Genomic DNA, 23952 nt, shown 5'->3' with positions numbered 1-23952 from the left:
ACACTTAGATACCTTTAAAAACCTAGTCCAAAGATCCTGTTTTAATGTAAATACCCTAAGTAGAAGTGTATGAGGAGGTATTGTATGGTACATAGACCATACAATGTAGATGTTGAATGATTTTTAAAGTTTTCCAAAGGGTATCCTTGACAATGCTTATATTACTTTGTTACAAATATAAAGGGAAGGCTAACCACCTTTAAATCCCTCCTGGCCAGAGGAAAAACTCTTTCACCTGTAAAGGGTTAAGAAACTAAAATAACCTCGCTGGCACCTTACCAAAATGACCAATGAGGAGACAAGATACTTTCAAAGCTGGAGGGGGAGGGGAAACAAAGGGTCTTCTCTGTCTGTGTGATGCTTTTGCCGGGACCAGAGCAGGAGTGCAGGTCAGAACTCCTGTAAAGAGTTAGTAAGCAATCTAGTTAGATATGCATTAGATTCTGTTTCGTTTAAATGGCTGATAAAATAAGTTTTGTGCTGAATGGAATGTATATTCCTGTTTTTGTGGTTTTTTTTTAACTTAAAGTTTTGCCTAGAGGGATTCTCTATGTTTTGAACCTGATTACCCTGTAAGGTATTTACCATCCTGATTTTACAGAGGTGAATCTTTTACTTTTTCTTTAATTAAAATTCTTCTTCTAAGAACCTGATTGTTTTTTCATTGTTCTTAAGATCCAAGGGTTTGGGTCTGTGTTCACCTGTACAAATTGGTGAGGATTTTTATCAAGCCTTCCCCAGGAAAAGGGGTGTAGTGCTTGGGGGGATATTTTGGGGGGCGAGATGTTTCCAAGTGGGCACTTCCCCTGTTATTTTGTTAGACACTTTGGTGGTGGCAGCATAAAGGTTCAAGGACAAAAGGTAGAAGTTTGTACCTTGGGGAAGTTTTAACCTAAGCTGGTCAGAATAAGCTTAGGGGATCTTTCATGCAGGTCCCCACATCTGTACCCTAGAGTTCAGAGTGGGGAAGGAACCTTGACATACTTAATAAGGATACATTTGTGAACTGAGTTGAGTATTTACTTTATACAAAAATGACTTGCTGTGTGTATGTTACACACTATGAGATCTCACTGGATACTCAGGTCATGTTATGAGTCTTCAGTCTTTCTAAAGATGGTCTCCAGAATCATGTGTAACCCGAATTGAGGTTTGGAATCTTCTTTAAAGAACACTATCTTTGGATTATGCCAGCAGCACTTTAAGAAGTTCCCAATAAAATATTGTGTGTTTTTCTTAATCCTTGAGAGTGTACAAATTGGACATAAGGGAACTCAAAAACAAGAGATGGTGTCTTCTCCACTGAGTGCTAAGTAAAATGGAGCATAGTGGAACCATTCATCTTCAATGCAACGGAGGATTTAATAACAGGATAGCTTCAACACATGCCGCTAATAGATACGAATAAAGAATGAATAGCCTGAGATCAAGAGGTTGAAATTCACATTGGACACAATTACAGTGAACAGTTATTGTCAGCACAATGCTTTTGATAGTAATCAGAAACACAGTAACATACGGACAAGAGGAAAAACTGTTGCACTCAACTTATGATAGTGGAAAAAATAGAAATGGAATTAGGTACTCAGTTCTTTTTTTTTTTTTTTTTTAAAGTTCAGGTGAGATTCATGTTTTTCATTCTGCTTATCAAACTTAGCTGATCTTACTTTTGATTCTTGCTGTTTCCTTTGGTGAACTTGTGACGGGTTGGGTCACAGAGACCCCCTTGGGACTGTCACCTGATGTGCTGAGACTACCTCTGAGCCTGTTTTCCCTTCCAGCTTGGGACTTCAGAACCCTGCCTTGTTGAGCCAGACCCACTAGCCTGTTGCTACCCAGACCCAGGTCTGAACCGTGTCCCCAAAGCTGGAGACTTAACTGAAAACCACTTAAGAAGTGCTCCTGTCTCTACCACGAAGACGCCCAGCTCCTAATGGGATTCAAACCTCAAATAAATCTGTTTTACTCTGTATAAAGCTTATATAGGGTAAACTCATAAATTGTCCGCCCTCTAGAATACTGATAGAGAGAGATACACAGCTATTTGCTCCCCCAGGTATTAATTGCTTACACTGGGTTAATTAATAAACAAAAGTGATTTTATTAAGTATAACAAGTAGGATTTCAGTGGTTCCAAGTAATAACAGACAGAACAAAGTAAGTTACTAAGCAAAATAAAACAAAAACATGCAAGTCTAATACATTAAGAAACTGATTGCAGATAAATCTCACCCTTAGAGATGTTCCAATAAGCTTCTTTCACAGACTAGATTCCTTCCTAGTCTGGGACCAGCAATCACTCTCATCCTCGTAGTTACTGTCCTTTGTTCCAGTTTCTTTCAGGCATCTCTTGGGGGTGGAGAGGCCATCTCTTAAGCTAGCTGAAGACAAAATGGAGGGGTTTCCAGGGCCTTTTATATTATTTCTCTTGTGGGCAGAAACCCCTTTGTTCTCCTGTGCAAAATCACAGCAACAAGATGGAGTTTGTAACCACCTGGGAAAGTCACATGTCCATGAATTATTCAGCTTTTTGCAGGCCAATGCTACTGTTTACACGTTACATTGTTTACATATTGAACGCTCCCAGGAAAGCTCAGGTGTGGATTGGCATCTCCCAAAGCCCATTGTCAGTTAAGTGCTTCTTGATAGGACTATTCTCAGTAAGTGCCCATTCTCAAGAAGCTGACCAAATGCTTCTCTGAGGCTACTTAGAATCAAACACTTTGAGATACACGTACATAGCCAATATTCATAACTTCAAATACAAAAATGATACACACATACAGACTGCGTAATCATAACTAGCAAAACTACAACCTTTCCATAGACACCCCACTTGACCTCCTCTGTACACGACCTGGTGCAACCATAGGACCCTGGTTGCAACAATGATCTATACGGTCACAGTTCATGTCAATAATGTCACAGGACTGTCATTGTAAAAAGAGATGTTTCTACTGTGCTTGGCTGTCCAGAAGGAGGGCAGGGTTTGAAATAAACCATATCCTCTTTTCTTTGATAACTTCTCATACCCATTGTAAAGAGAATCCAATCCCATATCAAGGCTGCTTTTATTAGCTCAACAAACTAGTGTGTGCTGACTTCATTTCCGTAAATCCTTTTGGATTCACTGTGCCAGGAAAAAATATCACTTCAAAGTAGACTATAAAATGTATTTGATCCTGCAAAGCCTTACTCACTTGAACAGTAGTATTGAAGTAAATGGCGCTACTTGAGTGAGTTAGGATTTTGGTGCATGGGTCAGATGGAGTCTCTTGTCACAACTTCTTTATACAAGACTCTCTCAGTTCAGCCTACCTCATATAACAAGGAGGCGGTAAGAGAGAGGTCATTGACAAAGAAGAGTGAAGTGAAGTGCTAATATTGAAGCATCTTTTTTATAGTCATTATCATTGGAGCTTTAGGGTCACTTACTTATATGCTTAAAATTAGGCATGTGCTCAAGTATCTTACTGTTGTAGTTATTGTATTACCATACATAGCACCTAGGAGCATTAGTTAAGAAGCAGGGCTTCATTAAGCTAGGTACTGTACAAAGACAGAACAATATTTTGGTCACCAGTCTCAAAGAGCTTGCCATTTCAGAATGAGACAAAAGACAACAGATGAATACAGACAGACTGATGGGTGGACACAAGGAAACAGTAGGACAATATTGGTCAGCATGATAGGCTGTGGTTTCAGCACACAAATAGTCTAACCGTTAATGAGATTTTTATGGGTATCGTGTCAAGGAGGGTTTTAAGGAGTGATTTGAAGGAGGACTTTGGCAAGAGCAGTTTCAGTGGAGTGCAAGGGATGGAAGCCCAGATTGGAGAGGGTCTAGGATGGAACTGGAGGAGAGGAATTCCAGACAAGGTATTCTGTGAGCTTAGACATGAAAGGGAGAAGGGACTTGGGGCAGTAGTTAGAGGGAACGTGAAACCAAAAGTATGCTTTTAAAGTGGGAGAAACGCTAAGGCACCCTTGTATTGTAAGAGAAAGAGTAATGGAGGGGGTAAGTATGGGAGTGAGGGGGATGTTGGAATGAGATCACTAGAGCAAATAGAGCGGTTAGAAGAGTAGCCAAGAAACTTCTATGTCTCTGAGGGCATGCCTACACTTACCTCCGGAGCAATCGATCCAGCGGGGGTCGATTTATCGCATCTAGTGAAGACATGATAAATCGACTGCCAAGTGCGCTCCCATCAACTCTGGTACTCCACCGGAGTGAGAATCATAGGCAGAGTGGATGGGGGAGCATCAGCAGTCGACTTATCACAGTGAAGACACTGCGGTAAGTCGATCTAAGTATGGTGACTTCAGCTACGTTATTCATGTAGCTGATGTTGCATAATTTAGATCAATTTCCCACCCCCTCTAGTGTAGACCAGGCATGACAGTGTTAAAGGAGAAGAATATAGGAAAGGAAGCAAGACTAGGGGAGCAGGAAAGTCACATCAGGGCCTTAGTCATAAACAGACCAAAGAGGAGGATTATGACAAGAATTTTGTTTACTATATATTTTTCTTAGCACTTTGCTGCTGATTTCTAACAAATATTGATATTTTTCTGTCCCTCCCTTTCTCTTTCCTACTGTTTGAGGCCACTCACTACATACTTATGAATTTTCAACTTATAAAAAATTAAAAATTCATAATTTAGAAAATTCAGTCAGTCTAAAATTGAATGTTATATCTAAATTAAATAAAAAGGCAATACTGCCTTGACTGTACCATAGTAGTGGGGCAGTATGGGACAAAGATGTCTGAGGGACAGTGTCGGAATAATTCTGGAGTTCTGAACATATATTAAGTCTAGTATGCTGTATGAGGTATGGATCTTCACTCCTAAGTATTTCTGTTGGCTGTCTAGACAGACCAGCCAGATGATTGTGAGACTGGACTCCCCCCTCTAATCCAAAGGTAGCCCTTCAAGAACACAAGTGAAGCATGTTGAGCCTGGTCCACTGACATTGTTGGGCTTTGGATCACCCCACTGAAAATAGCATGCAGAAGCTTACAAAATCACTCCCCATGAAAAGTGTGTGTTTATCTGTTCTGTAAATGAAGGATTTCAAACTTCAGTGCTGTCTGTTCGGCACCTTTCATAAGAACTAAATAATAATTTTTAGCATTTATATATCCATTTTCAAAGTGTCACAAAAAGCATTAACTATTTTTTTTTTAAACCATACATTAGACAGCTCTCCTCATTAATTTTGATTACTTTTAACTTTTAATCATGTGCAATGTCATGTCAGCCACACTTTTCATTTCAGTATCACCATGATGACCTAAATAAGTAAATGAAATAATCCGATGTGTTTGGCCTGCAAGTATATTTTCCTTTTCAATCACTGTAAGCTAATTAACAGGAGATGCAAGTACTTTACTTAGTCTTCAGTCCACTTTTAGTGAGTTTACTGTATAGAATATATTGCATAAACTGTTATGATAACAGAACCTTGGCAGCTGATATATTCAAATGGTGAAATAGCTGCACTGGTGAATTATCTGTGGACAAAGAAATTATCCAATTACTGCAAACAATGTATCTGATTATTATCTACAAAAATTGGTTTAGATATTCACACTTGGAATTGCTTTGCTATGAGCTGAAGATTACATTTGGAACCATTTTTCAACTCAAAATGGAGCATAATTTAACATCTTTAATGAAACTTGATACAGCAGCTTCTGTTTTTTATCACTAGACAAATTATACACCACTTGATTCAAGGTTGGAGTGATTATTTTATTCCTGTCACAAAATCTTTCATTAGGAATATCACTCACTCCTGGTGGTGACTGTGGTCATGTGACATTATTTCTACCTGGGGCGGGGGTGGGGGGGGGAAGTCTTATGGCACCAAGATATCTCATGGAAAATCACACAAGTATTTCAGACAGGGACACAATAGAGCCATGTAACCCTGTATGTCAGTGCCCAAATTGTCCCTCATTACGGAAGATCTTTCTCATTTTAGACTCAAATTTACCTACCAGTCCCAGATGACTGGAAAAAGGCTAATGTAGTGCCAATCTTTAAAAAAGGGAAGAAGGAGGATCCTGGGAACTACAGGCCAGTCAGCCTCACCTCAGTCCCCGGAAAAATCATGGATCAGGTCCTCAAAGAATCAATCCTGAAGCACTTACATGAGAGGAAAGTGATCAGGAACAGTCAGCATGGATTCACCAAGGGAAGGTCATGCCTGACTAATCTAATTGCCTTCTATGATGAGATTACTGGTTCTGTGGATGAAGGGAAAGCAGTGGATGTGTTGTTTCTTGACTTTAGCAAAGCTTTTGACACGGTCTCACACAGTATTCTTGTCAGCAAGTTAAAGAAGTATGGGCTGGATGAATGCACTATAAGGTGGGTAGAAAGTTGGCTAGATTGTCGGGCTCAACAGGTAGTGATCAAGGGCTCCATGTCTAGTTGGCAGCCGGTGTCAAGTGGAGTGCCCCAGGGGTCGGTCCTGGGGCCGGTTTTGTTCAATATCTTCATAAATGATCTGGAGGAGGTGTGGATTGCACTCTCAGCAAATTTGCGGATGATACTAAACTAGGAGGAATGGTAGATACACTGGAGGGCAGGGATAGGATAGACAAATTGGAGGATTGGGCCAAAAGAAATCTGATGAGGTTCAACATGGACAAGTGCGGAGTCCTGCACTTAGGATGGAAGAACCCAATGCACAGCTACAGACTAGGGACCAAATGGCTAGGCAGCAGTTCTGCGGAAAAGGACCTAGGGGTGACAGTGGACGAGAAGCTGGATATGAGTCAGCAGTGTGCCCTTGTTGCCAAGAAGGCCAATGGCATTTTGGGATGTATAAGTAGGGGCATAGCGAGCAGATCGAGGGACGTGATCGTTCCCCTCTATTCGACATTGGTGAGGCCTCATCTGGAGTACTGTGTCCAGTTTTGGGCCCCACACTACAAGAAGGATGTGGAGAAATTGGAGAGTCCAGTGAAGGGCAACAAAAATGATTAGGGGTCTGGAACACATGACTTCTGAGGAGAGGCTGAGGGAACTGGGATTGTTTAGTCTGCAGAAGAGAAGAATGAGGGGGGATTTGATAGCTGCTTTCAACTACCTGAGAGGTGGTTCCAGAGAGGATGGTTCTAGACTGTTCTCAGTGGTGGAAGAGGACAGGACAAGGAGTAATGGTCTCAAGTTGCAGTGGGGGAGGTTTAGGTTGGATATTAGGGAAAACTTTTTCACTAAGAGGGTGGTGAAACACTGGAATGCGTTACCTAGAGAGGTGATAGAATCTCCTTCCTTAGAAGTTTTTAAGGTCAGGCTTGACAAAGCCCTGACTGGGATGATTTAATTGGGGACTGGTCCTGCTTTGAGCAGGGGGTTGGACTAGATGACCTCCTGAGGTCCCTTCCAACCCTGATATTCTATGATTCTATGATACCCACTGCCACAAAGGACTTATTTTCCTTTTAAATAGTTACATTTTAAACACCCTTAATTATTTTTCATGGTGCCAGCTCACTCTAATGTGAATTCTAAATATAGTCCTAGATCCTTCAAATTCTACGTGTTCTGCATGGGCTTCCCCATGATCTGAAGAATTGATTCTATTTATAGCTTGAGCAAATAAATATTTTATACAATTAATTTAGCCTTTTGTTCTATTAATGAATTGTTTGGGAACAGATTTCAAAATTCTCAAATATATTAATTAGAATTATTCCTGAATTTCTTCAGTGAAATAGTCTTACTATACAGCTTATTTAAATTGTGATTATCACAAATGAATGTAATTTGTACTGGAATTTATATAATCTAGGCAACTATAATTTAAGTAATTAACTTCCTAACTCACTGAATTTCAAATGATATATTCAATTAATTGTAATATTCATATTCACACTGTGAAGATTTTTGTAAATCATCTAATCAGTTATCAATAAAATTACAATATGGTGTCTATAAGTAACCAACACAACACAAACTGAATAGAAAATGTTATAATTAAAAATACAATTCAAATTAGTTTTTGGCAAATATTTGATCATTTGTGCTACACACTTCTTTTTAGTGACTAGTTATGTTAGGAAAGCTTGGAAACTCAATAGGTAAAGCTCAATGCTGCATCCATTGCAATCAGCAGCAAAACTCCTATTACCTTGAATGGTGCAGTTTCAGACCTATAGAAAATAAAATATGGGCAAAATGTGCAAACATAGTCAAATTTAAGTTCTTATCCTTCTGTTTGCATTGGATAACACTGAGCTCCTGTAAACAGACATGGAATTCAAGGACCCAGAATGTTCATAGCAAAATGAGGTGTATAGTATTAATGGATATGGTAGGAAAGAACATCCCTGACCCAAAATTAACTGAAATGCAGTGCTGAATGAAAGTGGTGACACATTTTTTCTGTAAATGTCTTGCCCATTTCTTTCTAAGGTATTTCACACACCCCAAACTTCATTTTTCCATTAAATTTCACCAACATATTATTCTCAAGAGAAGTTTATGAAATCTGTTGATGTATAATAAGTTCATTCTAACTGCATACTTCTTGCCTCTCAGGAGGTCAGTATTTTTCCCCTAGATGTCCCTGTGCTGTTCTCCTTCATTTTATTTTTAAAGGCAAAATTGTTGCTTCTTGAAAAACCTTAACCACAAGAGAGGCTTCCACATACCTCTGGTTAAAATTTTAAGTGTCTGATCCTAATACTTGTAATGTCAGTTGTAATGAATTACACTTGTAATGAATCAGGCTGTTAGAATGGATATATCAATATTAACATTAATTTCTTGTTTCAGTTAATATCAAGATTAACTATGCATGGAGATAAATCTTGACTTTAGCTTCACTCAGTCAATATTTACCTTCTGGGCCAATAGATTGTAATATTCATGTCAAAGGAAGTTAATATCTACTTATTATAGGTATGATGAATGTTATAGCATCTATATATCTCCATATTAAAATACATGAAGAATTATGAAAGTGAGTTTCTAAAAGTTGTAAATTGTACTCAAAAAGTAACTCAACACTTCCATCTTCCTCATGAGTAGAACTGGTTGAATAATAATCATGAATCTGCCCCCTTTTTCATTTAGCGAATCATTCACAGATTTTCTTTTAATACATTTGTTATTTGTATCATCGTCACGTTTGAGTGACGATTGCTGAACATTGAACAACGGCCGACACATGCAGATCTGGAAAATAAAAAAATAAAACTTGCCAAGCCTCCTCAGTCACTAGTTATGAAGTATAATTAAGTAACAAAGCCAAAAGAGTGTCCTGTATTTTTAAGGAATCAAACCAAGCCCTCTAAATGTAAATTTAATCAAGAAAGGAAAATGAGCGGGGCTTGCCTCAGCCTACCTGGCTAGGGGTAAGACTATTTCCACGGCAAACCAACTCACCCAGGAGTGTTTTTCACTGCCCAAAAGGAGCCATATGTCTGCTCTCTGTTTAAGAACATAGATTTCCCGCAACCGACCCAATCTTAATCCCTTGCAGCTCTTTTGTAGAGAAGCAGTTTAATCCTTTCTTCACTTCCCTGGGTAAGCAGTGTATACATGCCATCACAGTCATACCATGAGTGGTCTGTGAACTGAGAATGTTTGTCCTGTGCCGCTTTCCTAGTTCACATCCTGAGATGACTGAGCACATGTCTAACTGAAAGCCTGTCAGCTTTGTTAAACATTTTCCAACCAATAGGAATTTGGTGATGAAGAATTTTATTTTAAATCCTTAAGCATTGTACATACTGCACTTCATGCTTTAAAAGCCATACCTACATTTTTAATGGAGTGCTTTTCCTTTCAGTGGATCACAACTTGTACTAAAATTAACATCTGTTTGCTCAACAGGATTTATTTTGTAAGGAGTAAGACCAGATCAATCGAGGGTGATTGGGATTAATGAAGCTTTGAGAGTCAGGAAATCCCACCTGAAGAGTGTGCTTCTATCTATAAATAAGTAAATAAAGTTGAAGCACCCCAAGCTTTCAAGGCGAAAGGGAGATTAATTACATTCACACAGCAACTCCTCCTCACCTCAGCGCACACTCCAACGTTTACAATAGCTGAGCCCCATTACTGTTCATTGGTTTTCTTCCTAGCAGACAAATCCATCTTTTGGTTTTATTTTACAGATAAAACAAATGAATCTCCAAAATGAAAGCTAGAAATATTGGCAGCTTTCAGGCTTGGGTTTCATTCTGACAAGTATGCATGACAGGCAAGTGTCAAGGAGTTTAGAACTTTCTCCAGGTGAGCATTGAATGGGTGTTTGTGAGAGACTGACTCTGATGATTTGCCAAGATCTTTTACTTCACTGCTTCAACTGTTCACACTCACCAGCCTATTTGCACAACCAGACAGGACACATCTTTTCACTTAGTACTATTAAGGTCGCTAAATTATTACTGTTCAGGTCAGATCTAGCAGTGCAGGATAATAGGAGGTTAGCGTACTCAGAATTAATATCCTGTCTACCTGCTCCTTAGGCTGCACACATTACAGCAACAGTTGGAGTGAGAAGGATGCAGACTGCAGCTAGCTCTGAATTAACGTGATCTAATTTTTTTTCCTAAAAACAAGGTTTTTAGTGACTAAAAAACCTCTTCAAGGAATAAAAACTTAAATGCTTGAGATAATTTTAAATAGAGAGAAGCCTACACCACAATGCTGCATCTGAACATATCCAATCTTGGAGAAATTTAAATCTAAATCCAGATCCAAATATGAACCTTGGACTTAGCCACTATTTCTGTAAAAAGAAAAGGAGTACTTGTGGCACCTTAGAGACTAACCAATTTATTTGAGCATAAGCTTTCATGAGCTACAGCTCACTTCATCAGAATCAAACTTCCAGGTCTGAACCTCTACAAGTTTTCTATGAGGGCATTCAGAGCTGATTCCAGATTCACATTTTGTCTCAGGCTATCTCTAGTCTTAAACTTTAGGAAAATTAGCCATCATAGCAAAGCAAGGTCCTCACCAAGGAAACACAGATGAGTGAAGGGCTTTGACAGTTGTCATTCCACATGAAGGCAGTGTCCCCACTGAGACAGGAGTAAGCACTGCACACCATAGTAACTGTTTGCAGAACCAGCTGCTAGTTTAACTGGACACACCACACAAGTTGGATATTTTTCATTCACAACACACCTTATTATATTTCATGACCCCTAGAACTCCATACAGAATTAGTCAGCAACACTCTGTGGAACAGTGTGAATCAAGTCATCACACTAGATAATCTGTGGGTAACTGTAAGTTATCAGTCATTCTCTGCTGTGTGGGCTATGAAGGTGGCACAACCAAAAATCCAAATGTTGTCATGGTCTCTCCACATTTATTTTTTCTCTTTTCTATGACTAGTTCCAATATTTTGTTTATTTTTTAATTCTTTAAAAAACATATATGTTGGCAGATGAGCATGTGCAGACTATTTAGGCATTACAAAAATATGTTTGGGATGGGGTTGGAAAAGCAGTTCCACCATTTATTTACCGGACATCTACGCAGGTATTGTGCGCACTCACTGATGAGGGCTGCATATGAATAGCATAATACTATGAAAAGTGTATGTTGAAGGACAAATCAGTGCTGCTCATGGTTGTGAATGTTGTAGAGAGGGCACAGGGAGCATCTTTCTCCCTCCACACCCTCCCCTGCCCACCCCCCGCCCCCATCCATCCAACTGAGAGGGAAAACTATAATATGATGGTTGGCCCTTCTTTTTAGTAAAGGGAAAGGGATGAAGGGCAATCTGCTTGAATGCTGCAAATACCATGCACTGAGAATGTGTCATATTGGAGTAGGTCAGATAGTGGCTATAGCTCTAAACCCCATGTTCACCAGCTATCCTAGGGGAGGGCACTGCCACATGAAGTGCACATTAGAACTTCCATAAGTAGCAAGTGCCGCTACTGAGCTCATTCCCCAGCACCCTATAGGCACTGGACCAAATTTTCAGAGGTTCTAAAAGGGGTGGTATGAGTTATATGCATCTGTAAAATGGGGTAAATCTGTGTGTGTTGGTGTATGTTGCTGTAACTTACATGTTGAAATGAAGGGAGGCTAGGGTAGCATCAAGAAAAGCAAGCATGAGGGTATAACATAAAATAATGATGGCCCGCTTTATCTTATAACTTCTCCACCTTCCTGTTAGTTGGTTTTCCTGATGTAACCCCATCCTTCTACCCTCTCAGCATATAATATGCACCCATTCATACTCAGTGAGTCAGGTTCTGATCTCAGTTAATGAGATCAGAATAAGACCCACTTTCATTGACATACATTGATTTACCAACATACAACTTACTCAATCATTCACCTCACTTCAAAATATGGCACACTGTGTCTTGTATAGACATAATGGCAAAAATTCAGACTTGCCGTAAGTGGATGCAATTCCACTGACTAGAGTGGTATGACATCTGCTTACACTAGGGCTAAACTTTATCTAATCACTCCCACCACCACAGTTTGGATGCTACAATTGAGCCCTTCCTCACCAACACCTGCCTTGACTCATAATGCATCTGAAAACGATACTTGTCTCTAAGCCTGCAGACATACCTTGTAGCCAGATATACTTATGTTTGAAGTCTGTGTTCCAGTACCTCGTCAAACAAACTCTGAATGGGTACTGTATACAGTAACATCTGTCAGGAGAGTATCATGCAGTTGATGCACCTGTCTGCTATAACGAATATTCACTAGAATAGGAGTAGGAGAGAGATGCAAACGTAAGCCAAAAAATGCTTAAGCATCCCAATTTTGATCAGCACTGTTTAAATTTTCAAAAGCTCCTAATAGAAAATCAATGGGATGTTTGCTCCTAAATCACTTGGGTTCTTTTGAAAATCTCTCCCTATAAATGCATGAATATTCAGTGTTTTCTTCATATTTTATATCGTAGACAATTGTACACAGTAAGCTCTATTCATGTTTAAAGCCTAGGTTTTTTCTTGCGTTATTTTTGTAGTTTATCAGTTAGCAAACACATACACACTTCAGGGAGTTTTCAACCATTTGTAAATCTGTATCCATTGCTAAACTTCTTCAGGATTCATTGCTGCTTGCGGTAAGAAGCTGGTGTGATTTGTAGTTGTAAGCATAGAGTGGAAAGTTCTTTCTGAATAGATGATTAAACAAATGGAATGTTTGCCTACAAATGATGAGTTTACTGCATATTAGAAATTCACCTTCCTTTGATAGAAATTTTGTGGGGGATGATGCCAAGAGCTTAAAGGTCTTGTCATAGAAATAAAGAATAAAAACCTCAGCTGAATTCCCTTAGACACATTAGTTACTTTGAACTTTGCAATACCGACAGTAATCACACCTTTTTATATTCAAATCGTTTTAGCTTAGGTAGAAGAGAGAGGCTGTAAATTGGGAAATGGGAAATCTCTGGCCCATGTTTTGAACTAATACATCCACAGGCATTGAAACTAGTGCACTGCACTACATGGAGGTCTGTAACTGAAAATTGCACTTTGAAACCATGTGACGGAGACAATAAACATCTTCCTTGATTTTCCCATTAAATAAAAATGCAAAGGTTTTGAACACAATGTGTACCAGCTGATTTTAAAAAAAGGAATTATAACAATAATTACTTCAGAGGGAAGGCCTTAACTTATATCTGGTTAATTGCAAACACATTAGCCTTTAAGATGAAACTTCTGTTCTGGGAATTGTACTGAGAGCTTGTATAGTGCTATAAAGATAGAAGCTATGCATTCTCTAACCATAGTGGTTTTCTCCTGCATAATTCTTTTAGACAAGCACTTCATACTTTGCTTAATGTGATGGGAGTTTGTTCTGTGTTTTATTTATCATAATCTGGAGGGAAATTATCTTGACAGCTGTATTTTGCATAGATTGGAGAGGAGCAATACATGCATCAGGAAGACCTAAGAGAAAAAGGTTGCAGTACTCAAGATGGGAGATGAAAAGTGCCTGGATGAATGTTTTGTGGACTGGATTGACAGAAATGTGTTAGCTTTTCTATGGAATTCCTCTGCCTTGGGAAATATCCTTTTTTAAGGGGAGGCCGCTGGCAGAACAGATCTATTAAAGCTATGTTGCTAGAGAGCTGTGTTCTGCGGCCAGGATTTTTGACCTCATTCGCTATAGGGGGGGAAAAGTGTTTGTCTTGATCCAGGCAAAACTCCCATTGAATTTGATGGCTTCAAGGACTCCAATGGAAGCTTTATTTGCAAGACTGGGCCAAATATAGTATTGTTGTCAGATGTTAGTGTAACAACTTGCTAGTTACCTTCAGTTCAGGTTTGATCTACCATCAGTTTTTATTAAGCTACATGTATTCTAGTGTTTGTTTTTGTGGCTCTATGGACTTAGGGTAGTGTCAGACTTTCCATCATAAAAACACCTCTTTCCAGGGTTTTATGTGTCAGTTGTAAAAATGTTCTCTGGACTGTAACTTCATATTTCAGACTTATTTTTTTTCCCTAGTCTGAGAGAGAAGGGAATGGAATTTGAAGAAAATCTGTTTTTACTATTTTTGAGTAGTAAACATGCAAGAAATATGCATTTTTTAAAAAAAAACCCTCATAATTTAAAAATGAAATTACATTATTTCTTGAAACAGTATTTATTTTTTACCTAAGCTATTAGCTTTATTTATTATTAAAATATTTTAAAATGGAAAAAATCTAGAGGCAGACTATTTAGACTGGAAAAGAAAAGTGTCAGTGGACACTTACAGCTGGGCACCTTGTCACACAGTGTAAAAAGAAGGGGACACCTGATGAAATTAATATTTAAAATAAATACAAGGAAATACTGCTTTATGCATGTATTTAACCAGTTAAATTCACTATCATAAGAGGTCAACTCTACTTTGCAGGTATCATCCATACACTAAAGATTTAGTTTATCTGTAGCTATGCTTTGTTTTGTGAAGTAAACTTCTGTCGTCTTGACTATATCTTAAATCATTAATCAGCTCTTGCTTCATTCAGAGAGAGAGAATCATCCATACACGAAATGTTTGCCTTTGTATTAAAATATTTTGGCGTATTCATTTAAAAGTATATTACAAATTTCCACCATCCAAAAACTGTACTAATGAATGGCAAAGCAGTGACACACACAACAGTGAACAGCAGGAAATATACAGATAAGGGTGAAACATTTCCTAGGTTCTGCAGAACTGAGACACAGCTGGATGCCCCCGCAGCTATTCTCTTGACATATCCTGTTGTGTCTAATGCTGGAGAACATATAGCATATGAATTTCTCATCTTTATCATTTCACGTCTCAATCTTGCTCCTCTTTTAATATTTTGTGGAAGGAGGATATAGAACAAGGCAGTGCCATGGAGTTACTGTATCTCACTTAACCTGCACTCTGGTTGTTTGGTAAAAGTAGAAATACCACCACAAATCTGGAATAAATATACAGTTATTTATTTCCCATGGCAGGTGTTAGAGTACTTTCATAGACTGAATCAAGCCATTGCAGTGCCAATGAGGTGATCCAGCGGTCATTAGAGGTGAAGACTGCAGTGTCATGCCCTGACACCAGACAGCACCACTGTAGTCAATGTAACTTCTTACAAGTATCTACGATAATCCAGTACTGGTTGAGAAGAAGGCGGTGGAAAAGTAAATCGAGCAGGTTTTGTGTCACTTTTTTTCTAGTAAGTAGGTGTTGAGGTAGATACAACACAATCCAAGTACTATACTAAGTTTGTTTTATATCCTGTTAAAATAGTTGGGAAATGGTCTGCAAAGTAGATTTTGTATTTGGGATTCACATAAAAAATGAAGGTATATGAATGTATATACATTTTCAATTGCATATTCTTTCATCTTTGGATAGCACTACCTGCAACACACTTAGAAAAAGGGGCAGGAGAAATAAATCCAGGTAACTATTAACTGCAATAGTAAGACCAGATAAAGCTGTTCTGGAGTGCCAATATGGAGGGGAATTAGTATAATTTTTTTGTCAGTTGGAATCATATTATGCATTTATTGTCAACAAGTAAATTACCCAGGTCCTCTGCCATTATGCAGGTTTTGAAAAGCCTCTTAATTTTCTAATAATGGTAAAATCACAAACTGCAAAAATAGTTTAAATTGTAAGCCCTAACCTGACCACAGGAGAGAAAATGGTAGCAAAGAAGAAAGCAGCATCTTGTTTCGGTGTAATAAAAATATAAATAAAGAAAATTGCAGGCCTATTACTTGGAAAGTTAATGTTTTCAAGAAGCATGTTATCCACAGTAGAAACAGCTCTGCTGCCCTTTCATGTCTGAAACACACTTTGAAATTCACATCCTGACATCACTGTAAGGGTGGAAGAAAATCTTTTGCACCAATACAGGGCTTGAGGACTCCAGCCCTACAAAGACATATTCATAATTGGAAATATTAATTGTATTACTACAGCACGGGATGTGCGTGCACACATGGAGGCCTTGGAGTAATTCATTCTCCCAGGGAAAATTAGGACAGGTCAGCGGGCAGGATACCATCAACAGGCTACATTCTAATACCTCAAGGAGTGCAGGTATTGCAGTTCTCAGCTGGTGCTCCTCACACATTCCTGCCTCTTCTCCTTCTTGCTCCCATCCCCAGTTTATGACTTTGAGTGGGAAAAAGGACGCTCAGTCCAGAGAGGCAGCATGGAGATTAGCAGCCAGAGGAGAACAGAGGACCAAAGAGAGAATGGGCAGGAGTGAGTAGACTGAATTGGGCAACTGAGGTGATCAGACTGTAACAGAGAAGAGCACCAGAGGCCTGATCTTCCAGAGCAATGACTGAGTCCTGAGCCAGCAGGGACCTGTCCAACAGTGAGCATCTGGTATGGGTCACTGTCAAAGGCAGGATATGAACTTAATTGAGCCATTCATCTGATCTTGTATGGTAAATCTTATATTCTTCATACAAGCTCAGAATTACTCAGGACTTTTTGGTCTCTGTGTTTGAAATCAAACACCTTAAAGTCCCCCACAGCCCCAAACAATGGGAATCACACCTCCTTTTGCTGCAGACTGCAACTCTTCTCTTGAGGGGACAAGGCTCACCTTTGAGGGAAGCCTTGTACCCATGTCAGATCATATGGTCTTACTCTCCCCCACACCTACACCAAAATTTTGAAGAAGAGGCAAAGACAACCCAGTGTCTAGAATGTGAAAGTTCTACCCACCAAGAAGAAAGATTACATTATTAGCTAACTTGAACAAAGCTATTGCTGTCTGTTAAGGGCACACTAATGGAAATGCGCCAGCATTGACAAGAAAGTGTGACAGCCAAAAAACATCGCATGAAAACATCAGAAGTGCTAAGGACATACCTACCTCACCTTGATTATTGCCCCACAAGGAATGCACCAGAAGATGAATTCCCAGATGGTTGCCCTCACCCTACATTGTTCGGGGGAAATCCCTTCCTGATTTCAGGTTTCTGATTTCGCTTTGTATATGTAAGCAGAAATCAATGCTCCCAAACCTTATCCATGTCCATACCAACCCAACATTTACTGCCCTGAGAAGGACCTATGGGGGCAGGACTGGTGGGGAAAAAAAAGGGGGGGGGTGTACACTCCTTTCAAGACCGTGATTTTTAGGCCATGAAACTGGTAGAACAACCAGTTGGAGAGGTTGGTGAGTTTTAAATTTCTCAATCCCCACCCAGCCTGCAGCACAACTGAATCCCTACCGCAGCTAATTGGGAGAATATAGCAATTGATCTTTTTTTTTTTTTTTTAAAGGAGAGTAAAGTAGCATGGCCGTACTATTCTGTAGTGATGGAATCTATAGTGATGTCAGTTCTGTGGCGAATCATAGGATATATAGTCAGATTCTTTATTAGGCTTAATCTCAGTTTGCTTAATCAGGAATGACTTTTTAAACAGAGTTAATGTATCTTCCCAAAAAATAAGGGGCTACTCTTGAGAGTTAATCTTAGATTTACAGGTAAATTTGAAGAAATTACTTGTTTAATATTGTGCTAATATTTCAAATCGATCCTTGAAATGTCAGTAGAAAATGAAGACATTTGGAAGGGATACAGAAGTTGTCGGGTAAAAGTAATTTATGATGCTGTAAACATTAGATCTGCAAAAAGTGTGAGCTGATTGCATCAGGTGTGACAGGTGAAAAGGGATTGTTGAATATTCCCTTCTGAAAAGCATCTTTTATTAATATTTACATTTATCCCAGCAACACTGCTACTTGAATTGAATCTTGCATATACATTGTGCATGTATATATAAAATAAATGTATAATATATTGCCTTGGGTCAACTCTTTCACAAGAAAACATCCCTTACATTATTCTCCTTCAAAACCCTTCTTACCACTCTACTTTTCTGTGATGCATACAAAACAATCAACAATGGTAAGGCCACTGCTGTGCTGCCATTACTACCTATCCCGCTTACCCGTGTTTGTTGTTTCCTTGTACTCCCTTGTATATCTAGAGCTGGAAAGATCCTCAAGAGATCAGGGAGTCTATCCCTCTACACTGAGGCAGGATTGAATAAACCTAGACCATTCCTGACAGGTGTTTGTCCAACCTGTTCTTAAAAATTTCCAAGGATGTGAATTTCACCACCTACCTACATAACCTGTTCCAGTGCTTAACTATGCTCATAGTTACAAAAGTTTTCCTAATATCTAACTTGCAACAAATTAAGCTGATTACTTCGTGTTCTACCCTGAGTGGACATGGAGAACAGTTGATCACCATCCTCTTGATAAAAACTTTTTACATATTTGAAGGCTGTTATCATGTCCATCCTTGGTATCTATCAGTTGTCTCTTGTCTTACTCTTAGGTTGTAAGCTCTTGGGGAAAGGACCATCTGTTTGTTCTGTGTTTGTACAGCACCTGGCACAGTGGGGTCCTAGTCCATGACTCGGGCTCTTAGGCACTATAGTAATATAAATAAATAACAACATTACCATTTGAAAGTAAGAGATTTGTGAGCTCTAGAGTTACAAAGGAACCTAAGAAACACAGAAGAAAGTGGAGACAATTTATTATATTGTTATAAAACCAGAAAAGATTTATTGACCGTGAAACCATGAACACAGATATGGAACAAAGAGAGAATTTCCCCCCTTGTTTTTCATTCATAAATCCACAGTACTCTTAGCAAAACAATGTCAAATACCATCTGGCTAGCAGCATGGGAAAGGGCAGAGAAAATATAAGAAATTGCTTAAGAACCACATGTAGAACTGTAAACCAATAACCACTAATAGTTCTGTAATTTATTATGGATTTTTCGGTGCTATATACTGTGGCTCTTTTTTGCAGGTACCTGGTCTCCAAACAAAATACATAAATACAGTGAAGTGCTGTGGAGCCTGGAAACCAGTTCTGAGGAAGAAAGTATACAGTAGCTATCTTTCCTCCAATAAATCTGAATTTAAGAACTTTTTTTATTAGGCCCAGCTATCATTTACTAACAGCTGGATTCAGAAACAAAGTAAATATTTCTCCAGCTTGTTCCCATATATTTTATAGACATTAGTATTGACAACAGAATTTCATGTTTTAAAATGGTAGTGAATTTTAGTTCCTATGAAAAATGAGTGAATGCATAATTCAGGATAGAGCTAACTGGTTTTCATAGCTTTCTCTGTACAGCTCCTCTGGTATGCCTCCATGGTGAAATGCAAGAGCCCTACTCTAGTCCTTATTTCACAGACAAGTCTGATACTCCAAATGAATAGTCTCATTCCACTATGTGTCTGAGTCATAGCAATGTGATGCCACTTAGTGTTGTATCATCACAGCATCTCACACAATCATAATCCAGTACAGCAGATCTATTGAATGGTGGAATAAATGTTCACTATATTGTGCTATCATTTAGTAACAAAAATCCAGATTATATTTTCACCCAGATTAGTCTCTACATTCATGGAAGGGTGATTCAAACACCTACAAAGCCCCTCCCCATCTATGCTGAGCCTAGAGAGTCCCGGCATACAGAGGAGAGGAAAGGAGATGCTCATTATTACCCCACCAACCGCACAAAGAATGAAGCTGAGGATACATTAACTTTCCTACCCAGTCCGCTCCGTGCTGGGGAACCCTCCTTTAAGGGCCCTCACAGGAATCTGCTGGAAGCCAGAGGAGGGGGGCCAGGAGGCATTGGAGCCAATGTGGAGGCACAGTGATGGTGGCTCTGTGCTTTAGAAGATACATTGAGATTACATTTTGTGAGGACAAATACTGTCCCCTGACAAAATGATCTGCGGAAACTCCACAAGGCAATTGGGCAGAACTTTCCTTCCCCTGACCAAGTATCACATTGTGCAGGGGGGAGCAGATTGACACAGAATGTCTGTCCCCTTCTGGCTCCCTCAAACAAATGCGACCTGAAACCAGAACCCATGTGAGCAATCCTTACATTTGAGAAGTTCTGCTGACTTTAATTGGAATATTCACATGATTTAGGATTATTCATATGGGTAAGGGCTCTGGGATCAGGCCCATACAGTATAATTATTCCATGCAATTGGTGAGTATGGCCCTTGGGTGAATCATGAAAACAAGAATACTTTATAGCTGTTGGTTTAGTGATCAAAGAGTACTGCAGGTCCGGACCACTTAAGAAATATGGTCCTTAATTACTTTTGGTAAATGATGGGCATCTTCCTGCCTCCCCTCCTTGCTTATCTGATGATGTAAAAAAGAAAGGTCAAATGTTCACTGGTTCCTTGGAAGGAAATGTGAATTGTTTATGCTTGACAGGGGAAGAACTGTGAGTAATCTACACAGTCTCCATTTGATTCAGCTTCAGCTAAGGGAAGTGTTTTTGACTGGAACAGCAGTAACACCCTGCTGCAGCACGGAGAGAGAAAAAATCAATACTCTTGCTGGGAAATTCATGCAAAAGAAACATAAAAGGATGAACCATTGGTGTGAGAAGAATCAATATTCACATGCAAATGAAGTCCCTGAAGTTTATGAAGCAGTCTCGTGCTTAAGTGACTCACTCTGGGATAATCACGTGAAGGTTCAGCTGTAGTTTATTCTGCCAGAGGGAAATCTGAATGCACTATTTTCTGCATTTTTGATGATGAGGATGTGAGGAGAGAGGGGGCAGGGAGAAAGGGAGCATTGGGACCATTATACATCTTCAAAATTGCTGCCCCAGATCTGGGAATCTCGTGTAAGAAAACTCAAACTTGCATTATACATTTTGCACCTACAATTTCAAAACATCTTGTATAAATCCTGCTAATGCATACTTGTCCTAGGACTTTAGAAACATATAGTTCAATAGTCTTGGGAGATTATAAAGCCTTCTCTGAGGACAGGCAAAGGTTTATCAGAAGTATTGCACTAATAAATAATATCATTTCACAACAGCAGTGTGAGTCAAACAGTAATACAAGAAGAAGGAATTTCATCTTTGTATTGAAAAAAGTACCCAAAATACAGTTTGCATCACACCAGAAGAGATCCAACATTTACAAAAATCCCATTTTAGATAGACCAATCTTTTGTGTTCAAGTAGATATGTAAAGGAGTGAGAACTTGTGCCCTCAAAGGCAAGAGAGACTGGTTTATAAATGGTGCCTTTCATCTCTAGAGGAGTTAGCTGGAGGGCAGCACAAAGTGTTTAGTCTAAAAATGAGTTTAAATGGCTATATCTAAAATATATGCATTGCAGAGTGAACTTCATTGCATTTGATATTTTGTTTCCCATTAAAAAAAAAGTCTTGCTTCCTTAAGCACCCTGGGTCTGCCTAATCCTAAAAGGAGCATGCTTCTATTCCTTTATGAGAGGCATTAGTATTTTTGGCAAATAAGAAAGTAAGCGTTCACTTGAAAGCAGTTGATTTCACCATTAAATTTAAGTTTGAAGGTCCCAATCCAGCATCTATTGAACTTAATGTGAGTTTGGAAATTGAATTCAGAGGGGGAAGAATCAGGCCCTAGAAATATAAATGTCCATGCTTTCAACATTAAAATGCTTCTAATATCATGACACTAAAATAGGTGTTTTGTGCCAGGACATTTTGTATTGCCTCAATTATTTTCTTTTACTGGCAGCACAAATATGAAAAGGAAAATGAACAGTTCTGAAAGGTGGAACTCAGATACTGTCCTGCTCTTATACTTGCAAATGTTTTTTGTGCCGGATCCTGCGGGGAGCTGAGCTCAGTTAAATTCAGTGGTGGTGTTCATGCTCAGCACGATGTTGAATTAAGTTGGTGCTGATGATGCTCAGAATCTGGCCGTATGTTTGTGGAGTGGTCATCAAAGTACCAATTCAGCAAGCAGAGAATCTGCAACTCCTGAAATTTACTTTCTTGTACTCAGAGATGCTGTGCCTCTCTTATCACATTTTCCACATTTAAAAAATGAGTCTCTGCAGGCAAACCAAAACCCTTCTGGCAATGTGGCAACCCTCCCACATACGGCTTTGTAGGAATATCTGTATCGTGCATATTCATTATACAAGTTGCATTTTTAAAAAGTTTCCCACATGGAGCTGATACATAAAATATTAAAAGCACCATACATTTGCAATACACTCAAAATTGTAATGAATAAAAAATAGACTCCAGATGATGATGTAAAAGTATTCAAGTAATTCCAAAGATGTACACAGCCACCAAAGATTGACTTCGTGATAAAGCAGATCTTTTTCAATGTATAGACCAGAAGCTATGGCACCTGCAGAGATGACACCATGTTCTTTACTATTATTCCTGGGGTACCATCTTTGAAACCCTTTAGTTTTTAAGGGACAAACCTGCCCCTTTGTTGATTCATAGCAGCACTATTGTGATTTTGTTACGCAGGCGACCAGGATGCTAGGAGTCTGCATGTGCATTGTGCTCAGACAGCAATAGCCATGATGGCTTGAGGAACAGTTTTGGTGAGTTGCTTTATTTTTAAACCCTGTAAATGTATATATGAATATACAGAAATTTGTATATATGATTGCATCTCTTTCCATATGTCCTTTGTCTATCATATGTCTTTTTAGGCTCTGATCCTGCAAAGATTTACTCATGTGCTTAACCTTACACTGTGTGAATAACTAGTTCCCTTGATCTCAGAGGAACAACTCACAATGAACAAAGCTAAGAATGTGCATAAGTCTTTGCAACATGGGGGCCTAAGATTGTAAGTTCTTCAGAGTGGACTTTGTCTCCATTTTGTTCAGCACGTAGCACAACAGGATCCCAATCCTGGCTGAGACCTCTGGATACTACCACAATATACATAATAAATAATAAAATAGCAGTACTATAAATAAAGGTAGAGAGGATTTTTTTTTCTACACTGCCAGTGTGTTCATGGAGACATAGCAGTAGATCCATTCTTATGCACATCCACTGGTCATTACCCCAACATCAGCATAGCACAGCATAAACGGGAGGTGTAGTAGGTCTGAGGCTGCATTAGAAACTCTGGGATGGTTTTCCACTGCTCCCCAAATGGGAGAATTCCTTCTCCTAAAGAGCACCCTATAGCTTAGCCTGGCTATTCAGGTTTGGCATGGGGAACGTAATCTTATTCTAAACCATGTGCTGCGGCACTCTGAACACATCATCTCTGATGCGGTAATATCATTTTAGCCTTCCAGGATAGTACTTCTATAAATAATACTACACATGCAGTTTTAATAATGTCTTTTTTTCTAACTAAAGAATCACTTGTGCTATGTCTCACATTAGGAACGGAAATATCCTCTAAATAAGAGGCCAGTATATGTGAGTGTCATATATACAGTATATACACTATATTTTTATTTTGCATTAGCAGTTTTTTCCCATCCTTTCTGCTCCTTCCTTTGCAGGGCTTTGTAAACAGAACATGAGCTCAGCTGTAATTACTGGGACGACTGTTCCTCAAACTCCAGGCATGCCAGTAGCATATCAGCTATACCATGACTCAGGGGCAAGCCCTCTGGGTGTTTCAGCAGCTAGGTCTTGTAGGC

At 39.1% G+C, this 23952-nt stretch overlaps 1 long non-coding RNA gene across 12 annotated transcripts in view; it reads left to right on the top strand.

The window, feature by feature from the left end:
* The window catches only part of LOC140911533 (uncharacterized), a 402088-nt gene that overhangs the window by 260401 nt on the left and 117735 nt on the right, over positions 1–23952 (top strand). For all 12 annotated transcript variants that reach the window (XR_012159024.1, XR_012159022.1, XR_012159029.1 and 9 more), the window contains one exon: positions 22808–22884. This is a non-coding gene — a long non-coding RNA (uncharacterized lncRNA). The remainder of the gene's footprint in view (positions 1–22807; positions 22885–23952) is intronic.

The sequence above is a fragment of the Lepidochelys kempii genome, chromosome 5, assembly GCF_965140265.1.
Source record: "Lepidochelys kempii isolate rLepKem1 chromosome 5, rLepKem1.hap2, whole genome shotgun sequence".
Taxonomy (NCBI): Eukaryota; Metazoa; Chordata; order Testudines; family Cheloniidae; genus Lepidochelys; species Lepidochelys kempii.
The sequence above is the reverse complement of the archived record's forward strand: the minus strand, read 5'-3'. Positions and strand labels throughout refer to the sequence as shown.